We start from the raw sequence: 12,031 nt of genomic DNA on the forward strand, positions 1-12,031 counted from the left end.
CAAAGCAGCCACAGAAAATAATAAATACTAGCCACGTAGACATACACTTAGCTACGTCTTAGCTAGTGAATGTGAAGAGTGGTCCCAGCCTACAGCAGGGCACCATCTGGAATCTTGTTAGAAAGGCACATTTTCAGGCTCTGAGATTGAGGGCAGCTTCTGACCCAATGGCCAGTGAGGAACTGAGAGCCTCTGCCCAACAACCTGCAAGGAACTAAATGCTACCAAAGACAAGAGTGAGCTTAGAATGGAGTGTTGAGATGATTGCAGCCCTCACAATTAAATTGTAGTCTGTGAGAATGGCCGAGCCAGACCTACTAGGTCAGAAAAGAACGGGAGGCTCATCAGTAGCAAGGCATCCAGCTGATGAAGATTCATGCTTCGTTGAACTTGCATTTGGATACAACCAATGTATTAAGAATTTTTATGTAAAATCAGCTGTGGTGGCGTGTGCTTGTAATCTCAGCACTGATGGACTGAGGCAGGAGGATTGTTGCTAATTTGAGGCTAGCCTGGGCTGAACAGCAAGGACTGGGCCATTCAGGGCAAAACCCTGTGTCAGGAAATTGAAAGGAAAAAACCCTGCAGTCTGTCAGTTTAATCTAGCAATCCCTGGATTTTGTGTGTTGGGGAAAACAACAAAACCTGCTAAGGTGGCTCACACCTTTGATCCTGGCACTAAGGAGGCGGGGGCAGTTGGGTTTCTGAATTCAAATACTATCACTGTTGGACTTAGGAAACTCCCTTTTGAAACAGAAACACTTGCTCTCCTGAGACTGGAGTTAACAGATGGTTGTGAGCTGCCATAAGGACACTGGGAATCGAACGTAGGTTCTCTAGAAGAGCAGTCAGTGATCTTAACTGTTGAGCTATCTCTCCAGCCCTTGTGTCTCATAAAAACATTTAAGACCTGATGACCTCTTGGCAGTTAGGGGCATCAGGCTTCTTGTTCTAAGGAGAGTGGTTTTTGTATTTTTGTTTTTTAAATGTAATGATTGAAATTGTCTGGGTTTTGTTTTGTTTTGTTTGTGTTTTGTTTTGACAGGGTTTCTCTGTGTAACAGCTCTGGCTGTCCTGGAACTCACAGAGATCCACGTGCTGTGTCTCCCAAGGGCTGGAATTAAAGTCATGGGCCAGTACTTCGACTTTTCTGAGGTTTTGTAAGACAGGGTGTCACTGTGTAGACCAGGCTGGCCTTGAACTTACAGGGATCTACCTGCCTATGTTTCCTGAGTGCTCAGATTAAATACATGTACCACCAAGCCTGGCAATTGTCTGTTGTTGTTTTTTTAAACATGATTATCACTCTGTGTGTGTGTGTGTGTGTGTGTGTGTGTGTGTTGGTGTGTGTTGGTGTGTGTTGGTGTTTGTATGAGTGTATATGTACATGTGTGTGCAGGTGCCTATGGAGAGCAAAAGAAGATGTGGATCCCTTGGAGCTGGAGTTCCAGGCAATTGTGAGCCACCTGACAGGCATGCTGGAATTTGAATTCTGCTCTTCCAGATTGAGCAGCAAGCACTCTTGAGACAACTCTCCAGCCCTAGTTGTCTTTTTTTAAAAACAAATTTTCACTTTTAATTGATATGTATGAATGTTTTGCCTACATGTATGTGTGTACACTACATGCGTGCCTTCTGTCTAAGTAGGCCAGAAGAGGTCATTTGACCCCCTGGAACTGAAATTATGGATGGTTGTAAACTACCATGTAGGTGCTGGGAATCAAACCCAGGTCTCTGCAAGAGCCACAAGTGCCCCAAACCACTGGGCCATCTTCCCAGTCCTCACTTGTCCGTTGTTTTGTTGTTGTTGTTTTTTTTTAACTCATGTCTAACCTGTAAACCCCAGTATTTTGCTTTATGTATTATTAACATCTAGAAAACACAATTTAGTTTAAAACTTACATTTCTGGAAATGGATTTTTCTGGACTCAACTTCTCCTTCATTCATGTTAGGTGCCTACCTCCTATATGCATTTGCAGCCCCTGGTTCAAGAACCCTTAGGCCAGTGCTTCTCAACCTTCCTAATGCTGAGACCCTTTAGTACAGTTCCACGTTGTGGTGACCCTCCAACCATAAAATTATTACATTGATACTTGATAATGTGGTGACCCTCCCAACCATAAAATTATTACATTGATACTTGATAGCTGCGATTTTACTACTGTTAGAAATCATAATGTGAGCAGGGTGGTGATGGCACACGCCTTTAGTCCCAGCATTCAGGAGGCAGAGCCAGAGCCAGGCAGATCTCTGTGAGTTCCAGGCCAGCCTGGTCTACAGAGTGAGTTCCAGGACAGCCAGGACTGTTTCACAGAGAAACTGTCACAGGTGGATTTCTGTGAGTTTGAGGCCAACCTGGTCTACAGAGCGAGATCCAGGACAGGCACCAAAACTACACAGTGAAACCCTGTCTTGAAAACACGCACACACACACACAAAAAAAAAGAAGAAGAAAGAAAGAAATCATAATGTAAATATCTGATATTCAGGCTATCTGATAGGGACCCCTGTGGAAGGGTTGCTTGACTCCAGAGGGGTTGCGACCTACAGGTTGAGAACCCCTGCCTTAGAATATCTTGTTTCAACTCCCCTTTCCCATCATGTGTTTTAAGCTTTCCTTCAAGATGGAAGGTTTTAATCCTGGAAGGAAGTGCTACACAACAAGGTCAGAAAATAGTATTATCTTTGGTGTGAAATTAATTTGTTTTACTGTTTTCCTAGTCCTGTCTGAAGATATAAATGGCTTTAATGATTTTGCCACTGACAAGCTCACAGCCTAGTTATGCTTTATGGCTTGGTGTTTATTATATGGATCAGAAAGATGCATGTTTCCTAGTTGCTTGTATTAGAGAGATAACATACTTGGTGTGAAAGAAAATAATTTTAAAATAAGGATTAAAGTTCTGCCATATAATTAACTGTGTTTTGGGCCAAGTTAATAAAAAAAGGTTGAAGCTTCAGTTGTCCCTATGTAAGGGAAAGAAGGGGGATTAATGATATAACACTCATTTCAACAGGATTAGAAGGATAAACAAGATGACTCTTCATCTGTGTAACCCAGGCTGGCCTCAAGAGGCATTCCTCCAGCCTCAGCCTCCGGAGTGCTAGGCTTATAGTCACGTGCAACTAGGCCCAGCTAAGATTTGTCTTAAATTGTGCAGTCTGGAGTCTGTCTTGACTATCAATCTCTATAACATCAGCTCCACGAGTGCAGGGATTTTCTCTTTGGCTCAGTGCTGTATCCACCACATGTGGACTCATGCTGCATGTAGTAAATACTGGCTGTTGACTCAGCTCTTGAAGCTTAAGTACAAAAACGGAACACACATTTCACTACAGTATCAAAGTGTGGAGCAAGTAGAGACTTGAAGTCTTCAGTGAAATGAATGGGAGCAGTAACTGCATGGGCATGTATCTGTTGGTTTCTCTGCTTTCCCACAGGTTAGTTCCTTTTGGAATCCACACACAAAATCTGTAGCCATCTGTCCCACAGCATGGCACACTGTCTTACTCCTGGATGGAAAAGGATCCAGAAGGAAGGCTAAACAACATTTTTTTGATGCAAGATGTCTGTGTGTGTGTGACAGCCTTGGCTGACTTGGGACTTGCTGTGTAGGCCAAGCTGGCCTCAAACTCACAGAGGCCTGCCTTTGCTGGATTTAAAAGCATATGCCTTCATGCCCAGCACAAAACAGAATCTACTATCTTACTTAGAATTCCTTCTGATTGGTGGTGAAACCCTTTCTAGTGGCGGATAAGGCCATTGATCCTGCATGCCAGTATTTTGCCACTCTTCTGAAGCATTTACATAATGTGTTCCCTGATGGTTGGCAGAATGACTTCTGTCAAGTCCACAAAGCATCCATCCAGTCTGAAGCACTCCCACTAACTACTGCATTGCTATCACAATTCTCATCTCATTCATCATTTGCCCAATCCTCATCTTCCAGATCAACCACCTTTGCTAACATCTGAGAAATCATATGTACAACATTAGTATACTTTCTTCTTCCTCCCTGCCACTCCCCTCTTTCTTTTGTTCATTTGTTAGTTCATTTGTTCACAGAGTCTTACTATGTAGCCCTGGCTGCCCTTGAACTCACTGTGTAGATCAGCCTGACCTTGAACTCACAGAGATCCTTCTGTCTCAACTTTTTGAGTGCTGAGATTACAGGCACCACCACGCTGGGCCTCACTTCCTTAACATAGCAGCTGAGGTCTCAGAGAGGGTCTTGAACACTCCAAAGGTGGGTAGGTACTGCCTAGTTTCTTTGCTTGTTAGATTTAGTTGTAGAATTGCTTCCAAGTAAGGGAGTAAATATCTTGAAACAGTATCTGCGATCTCAATGAGTGATTTTAGGACTAGATCATCATTCTGGTAGCATGAATCATTAAGTCTGCAAAATTTTTGAAGATGATGATCATTTACAAGTATAAATGCAGATATACCTCTGTTGGGTGGTAACTAACAAGAGTGTGTACGACACTCTTAAAGCCTAATAAAGCATTGCTGGCTAGTGGCTGCCTGGGGAACTTGCCCAAATCATGCAGCTCCAAGCTTCACTCTTCATTGTCTTTTATTCACAAAAAACACATCCTGGTTGACACTTCTGTTAGCAAGAACAGTTAGTGAGAAGCAAGACTAAAGGAAGCAAAAAGTAAGGTTAGTGCATTTAGGAACTTTGCTGGATCCTGGAACTATGGACTAGGTCTTTGATGGATTAGGTCTTTGATCCTGTTTTGGCAGATGTTAGGGCCTACATGCTGGGTTCTATGGTTAGAATGGTGCCTCCAATATGGTGTCAGTCATGCTAACATCTCAGGCCAGTTATGGCTCTAGCAGATAATGGCCTGGTCTTTCATACAGTAAACTAATAATTCTTTTGATGATGACTGAATAGTGCTGTTGATTTTAAAATTCCAGAAAAATTCCAAAATACATGAAGCACACTCCTCCCAGGCCTGTGTTTTAAGAACTACCTGAATTCATGATTGAAAAGGAACTTCAAACCTTCAGGCCACTATTTGTTGCCAACCTCATCTGTTAAATTCACGGTCAAGTCAACAGCAGGTATTTTTTCCCCCTCGTGGTAGATTATTTCCATCTGTGTATCTGAACATCTGACAGAAGAGTTGGATAGGGTTCATCAAATTTAAATACCAGAAGATTCCTTAGGAAAACCCCAACCATTTGTCTAGCCTCTAGCAGCTGATGTATTTCTGATGGCTTGCAAGAGGGATAAAATCTTTGATTGGAAATTTTCTTAGGCTTTCTCCATCCATTTCCAAGCCTGAGCAGGCCTCTCAGGTAGTAGTGTTGCTGCTGTGCAAAAGTGACCTCCATTGTGCTAGACCCGAGAGAGAAGGGGGAGATGGAGGCAAGCCCATGAGGCACACAGACACAAGCTGAAGTGAGAGGGCGGTCCTTGTCTCTTCTTGTTTGTAGTGTATATTATTATCATTGTTGTTGTCATTGTTATTTGTGTGTGTGTGTGTGTGTGTGTGTGTGTGTGTGTGTGTGTGTGTTGTGTTCGTGCTCGTCCATCCATTGATAGGCATTTTGGCTAATTCCATAACTTGCCAGTTACCAGTAATGCTGGGAAAATATGGGTGTGCATGTATCTCAACTCTGGCAACATTGACTACTTCTGATATAGCTGGGGTCTACAATAGTTCTATTTTTAGTTTTTTGGAAGGACCTCCATACTGTTTTCCATAGTGGCTGTACTAATTTACACTCCCACTAACACTATATAAACATTCTTTTCCCTCATATCCTCACCAGCATTTCTTTTTTTCCCCCTGATGATAATTGCTCTAACTGGGGTGATAAGAATTCTCAATATAATTTTGATTTGTGTTTCCCAGATGGAAATAAGTGTTCGAGGAAGAAGGAAAATGGAAGTATAGTGCAGTATTGGTGAAATTATCAAATGGAAAAAATGATGGAAATTCCTCAGAAATTAAAAACAAAACTGCCATAATCCAGTAGTTCCACTTCTGGGCATGTCTTTTTAAAATAATGAAAATAAGAGCTCAAATATTTTCACACCCATGTCCATAGCAGTATAATTAACAGTAGCAAGGAGATCAAAACAATCCACATGTCTGTAATCAATGAATGAATAATTAAATAAATGTGGTATATGTTTGCAGTGGAATGTTCAACTTAAAAAAGGAAAGCCCATCACATGGATAGGCCTAGAGGACATCCTGCTAAGTGAAATAGACTAATCACAAAGGGACAAATACTGTATGATTCCATTTACATGTGGTATGTGAAGTAGGCAAATGAAATGTAACTCATTTATATAAATAGAAAATAAAGCTGAAGGGAGGAAAAGGGAGTTGTTTGATGGCTATGGAGTTTTAGGTTTTCATGACAAAAAGTTTTGGAGATCTTTTGTACAATGATGTGATTATCATCACTAACATCTAAAAAGTATATACTTGAAATTGCTAAGATGGACATTTTTGTGCTTTTTATCAGAATTAAAATGTAAGAAAAGGGAGGATAAGTCGATGAGACATGTTTTATTTAATAATGATGATTGAATTGCTAATTAGAAATATCTGTGATGAGGGTCTGGAGAGAGAGTGCTGCAGTTAAGAGCACTAGCTGCTCTTCTAGAGGACCTGGGTTTGATTCCCAGCACCCACATGGCAGCTCACAACTGTCTGTAACTCCAGACTCAGAGGATCCAGTGCCTCTTCTGGCCTCTGTGGGGAGTGCTTGCACATGGTGCACAGGCATGCAGGCAAGACACCCAAGCATATGAACAGTTTTTTTTTTTCCATAATGAGAAAGTCGCTGCTGTTACACTATCCTGTCTTCAGAGTCTAGCTCTACAGCCCTGGCTGGCCTCAAATTTGTGATCTTGCCTCTACATCCAAGTGCTAAATTACAGACATGGACCACCATCCCCAGCTTGAAAACAATGATTTTCCCCCATGGTAAGCAAGTACCATAAGTTATAACCCAAGCCCTGTCATGGTTTAATTTTTGATGGTCTCATGTTGCCCATGTTAACTTTAAACTTGTTCTATAGCCCAAGCAGGTCTTGAACTTGTGATCTTCCTGCCTCAGCATCTCTGTAAATGGTATTAAAGGTCTGTGACATCAGGCCAGGTAAAACAAAGTCTTGAAGTGAGGTTTAAAGAGCTTCTTGGCTTTGGGGGACACAGCCAATTTTGAATCCATGCTCTACTTAAAAAACCATTCATATATCATAAAATTCACCATCTTAAAATATGTGAGTTGGTACATTTGCACTTGTGCAGCTGTTACTATTATCTAATTCTGTATCACTTTTAGAGCCTCTGAAGGAAACCCAGCACCTATTTGCAGCCACTGTTTCCTCTTTCCCCTACTTCAATCTTCGTCAATCATCAATCTTTCCCCATCATCAATCTTTCCCCCATCTCTATAGATTTATCTATTCCGGATGTTTCATATAAAAGCAATCATATACTATTTGACTTTTGTATCTGGCTTGTTTCCCTTGCACAATGTTTTATTCCTTTTCATGGTGGTGTTTTGCTATTTGGAGAGAGAGTCTTAATACCTAGCCCAGGCTCACCTTAAACTCCTGATCCTGCTACAGCTCTGTCAGTGCTAGGATTACAGGTGTGTACAGCCACACTTGCCTTAGCATGTTTTCAAGATCCTTTTACAATGTAGCATGTATCCACACTTTATTCCATTTTGTGGCTAAATAATAGTCCCTTGTATAGTGATACCACTATGCCACATTTTGATTATTAATTTTTGGACATTTAAGTTGTTCTTACTTTGTGGCTATTCAGAATAAGGCTATTATGACTATTCATGTAGTATTTTTTGGTACAATAATAGATTTTTCAATTCTTTTTTTAAAGATTCTTTTATTTTTTTATGTGCATGTATGTGTGCCTTGTGAGTTTATGTGCAAGAGTGCAGAGAGACAGGAAAAGAGTATCAGATCTCTTGGAACTGGAGTTATGGGCACTTGTGAGTTGCCTGATGTGGGTCTGGGAACTGAATCCACTTTCTTCTGCAAGAACCATAAGAACTCCTGATTGCTGATCCATCTTCAGGACCAATTTTAGTTCTTTTGAGTTACATCTTCCAATGCAATTACTAGATCATGAGCTAACAGTTTGGTCTGTTATAAGAGATACATTTTATGGGTTCACTGGTTGAGAACCTCCTAGACTCTTCCAAAGTGGCTGCACCAGTTTACGTATCTACCCCCACCTCCATCTATCTTTTTCTCTGTCTCTCTCCTGTGTGTGCATGTGGATGTATGTGGGTGGGTGTGGTTTGTTTCTTTTGTTTAGTTTAATTTTATTTTCTTTTGAGATAAGGTCTCAAGTAGCCCAGGCTGGCCTCAAACTCAGTATGTAGCTGAGGATGATGTTTAAACCCGAGATATTCCTGTATCTTACCCACAAATGCCAGGATTATAGTTGTTTAACACTAAGTGATTCCTTTTTTTTTCTTGCTACATAGTCCATGCTGGCCTCAAACTCATGATTCTCCTGTCCCAGCCACTTGAGTACTAGAATTGCAAGTAGGTGCTACCAAACCCAGCTTGAGAATTCCAGTTTCTCTACTTTCTTGCCAACACTCACTTTTCAAATTTCAGATATCCTAGTGGTTGCTAACTCATTTCTCATTATGGTTTTGATTGGCAGAGAGGAGACTGTGGGGTACCCAACCCCAGTTGGCTAATCTACAGCACAGCCGTTACACCACAGGCTCAGGGAACACCACAGGAAAGGGGCAGAAAGATGATAAGATTCAGATGACCAGGACTCCTGCTGTTAGACAGTGTCTTCTAGCCATGACAGAGAAGCTACACTCAGGAAACTTCAACAATGTGAGTTCTTAAACAGGACCTGAATGATGACAACACCAGCCAATATGCCAGCATGGATGGGGCCAGTTTCACAGGACCCTACCCTTGAATGAGGAGCTGCAAGCCATCGATAGGTCTTCTCCAGAGATGACTTAGAGCTTATGCAGTTCCAAGTGGTCAGCCCTAAACACATACACATATGGTCAACACTAAATGTTCTTAGTAGACTCCCCCATCTGTGTGTGCGGGGTGTATGTGTGTGTGTGTGTGTGTGTGTGTGTGTGAAAGCATAGTATATAGAGAATTTGGGACTCTAAACTATTTGAAGCGCTCCATTGGAGATCTTACCACAGAATCCCAGCAAATGAGTAGATCACTGTAACAATGCCTCATGATGTTATCAAGTTTAGTGTACAGGAGATGGGTTTGAAAGAGGCCTAGAACATTGTACATAATTAATAATTATTACTTAGCTACCTGGGATGTAAATAGTCTGCAGTCCAGGTATACATCTGCTATAGAAGTCAGATGCTGTACTGCTTTCCTCCTTTTTTTAAAATTTTTATTTTTTTGAGACAGGGTTCCTCTGTATAGCCCTGGCTGTCCTGGTACTCGCTCTGTAGAGCAGTCTGGCCTTGAACACACAGAGATCTGCCTGCATCTGCCACCCAAGTGCTGAGGTTAAAGGCTTGCACCACACCACCTGCTGGGTTCTCTTGGGGATCATTTCTATAGTCCGTTGCTTTCTTGTTTTTGTAACTTTGGTTGGTCTTTTTAAAGTTTCCATGCCTCTTGCATCTTGTGGTTAGACCTTTCTTTTGGGGACCCTTTTCTCCTACCGGGTTGCCTCTTCCAGCCTCAATAGAAGAGGAGGTGCATAGTCTTACTGCAACTTGATTTGCCATGGCTGGCTGATATCCATTGGAGCCCTGCCCTTTTCTGAAAAGAAACGGAGGCGGAGGAGTGGATGGGGGTGGGGTGGGGAGATGGAGAGAGGGATTGGAAGGAGAGGAGGGAGGGAAGGGGGAAACTGATTGGGCTGGGACAAATTAATTAATTAAATTAATTTAAAAAAGGAAATGGAAACAAGTAAGATAGAACCTGTAGGAGCCAGGAGAGATGGCTCAGCAGTTAAGAAGACAATCTGCTCTTTCAGAAGACCCTGGTTTGAGTCTCAGAACCCACATGGTGGCTAACAATCATCTGTTCCTGGCCATCTACTGCCCACTTCAGGCCTCCAAAGGTGAGGCATGCAACTGGTAGACAGACAGACATGGCAAGCAAAACACTCATATACATAAAATACCAATTGGAGCCTGCATGGGTCTACACAAGGTCCTCTGCATGTTATTTATTATTTTATTTTTTACATCCTGACCACAGTTTCCCCTCCCTCCTCTCCTCCCAGTCCCACCCCACCTTCCCTCTGCCCCCATCCACTCCTTTTCTATTCAGAAAAGGGTGGGCCTCCCATGGATATCAACCAAACATGGCATATTAACTTGCAGTAAGACTAGGCACCTCCACTCATATTAAGGCTGCATGAGGCAAGAAGGAGGAAAAGGGATCCAAAAGCCAGCAATAGAGTCAGGGACAGCTCCTGCTCCCACTGTTTGGAGTCCCCAAGAACACCAAGTAGCAAAACTAACATATATGCATAGGGCCTAGGTCAGGCCCATTCAGGCACGCTGATTGTCGGTTAAGTCTCTGGGAGCCCAGGTTAGTTGATTCTGTGGGGTTTTTTGCGATGTCCTTGATCCCTCTGGCTCCTACAATCCTTCCTGTCCCTCTTCTGCAGGATTCCCCAAGCTCTGCCTAATATTTGGCTGTGGGTCTCTGTATCTGTTTCCACCAGTTGCTGGATGAAGGCATCAACCTATGAGTATAGTGGAATGTCACTAGGAATCATTTCATTGACTTTTTTGCCAGTTGTGTGGGGTTCTATACTAGGTCTCTGGGCTGTCCAGCCTCTGTTTCCTGTACTCCAGGCAGTGTCAGGGATGGGCTCCCTCTCACAGCTTGGGTCTCAGGCTGGACCAGTCATTGGTTGGCCATTCCCATGATTTCTGGATTTCTGTTCCACCTTTACCCCAGCACATCTTATAGGCAGGGCAAATTGTAGGTTGAAGGTTATGTGGCTGGGTTGGTGTCCCAATCCCTCCACTAGAAGTCTTGCCTGGTTACAGAAGACGGCCAGTTCATGCTTTGTATCCCCTCTTGCTAGGAGTCTTAGCTAGGGTCATCCTTGTAGATTCCTGGGAGTTTCCATTACACTAGGTTTCTAGCTTATCCCAGTGATGCCCCCCTCCATTCCAGTTGTCTCTTCCAGTACTCTCTCCCTCCATCCTCCCTGTACCTAATCCCTCCTGTTCCCATCCCCACCCTATGTCCATCCAGTCACTACCCAGTCCATCTGTGAAATCTCTTTCCCATTCCCAGGGAGATCTAAGCACCACCCCCTTGAGCCCTCCTTGTTACTTAGCTTCTCTGAGTCTGTAGATTCTATAATTCAGCATGGTTATCCTTTACTTTATAGCTAATATCCACTTATTAGTGAGTACATACCATGTTTGTCTTTCTGGGTCCAGGTTACCTCACTCCGGATGATTTTTTTCTAGTTCCATCCATTTGACTGAAAATTTCATGATGTCATTGGTTTTTTTTTTTTTTTTTTTTTTTTTTTTTTGGTTTTTCGAGACAGGGTTTCTCTGTGTAGCTTTGCGCCTTTCCTGGAGCTCACTTGGTAGCCCAGGCTGGCCTCGAACTCACAGAGATCCGCCTGGCTCTACCTCCCGAGTGCTGGGATTAAAGGCGTGCGCCACCACCGCCCGGCGATGTCATTGTTTTTTAACAGCTTACATTGTATCTCACTCATACAGCTTTGAGGATAGCCAACCTTTGGCAGCTTAGTTTCTCGATTTTTAAAATGAGGTAGTTTCTGGCCCTTGTCTAATAGAAATAATCTCTGTGGGTTTCCTCAGGAGAACCCTATGAGAAACTTCCTTTGTGGAAGTACTCTCCTTTCTTAAGATGCTCCTAAGGGGGAAAACCAAGAACTGTGAAAGGGAGGTGTTGGTATGCTGGACCTGGGCTCGGTTTCTAGCACCCACTTTGGGCAATTTACAACTGCTTGCAACTCCAGTACCAGGGGTCCAGAGACCTCTTCTGATGTCCATGGGCACCTCCATGC

At 42.8% G+C, this 12,031-nt stretch overlaps 1 protein-coding gene across 3 annotated transcripts in view; it reads left to right on the plus strand.

Annotated features, from left to right (window-relative positions):
* The window catches only part of Fam120c (family with sequence similarity 120C), a 129,768-nt gene that overhangs the window by 25,123 nt on the left and 92,614 nt on the right, over positions 1-12,031 (plus strand). The window lies entirely within an intron of this gene.

The sequence above is a fragment of the Peromyscus leucopus genome, chromosome X, assembly GCF_004664715.2.
Source record: "Peromyscus leucopus breed LL Stock chromosome X, UCI_PerLeu_2.1, whole genome shotgun sequence".
Classification (NCBI taxonomy): Eukaryota; Metazoa; Chordata; class Mammalia; order Rodentia; family Cricetidae; genus Peromyscus; species Peromyscus leucopus.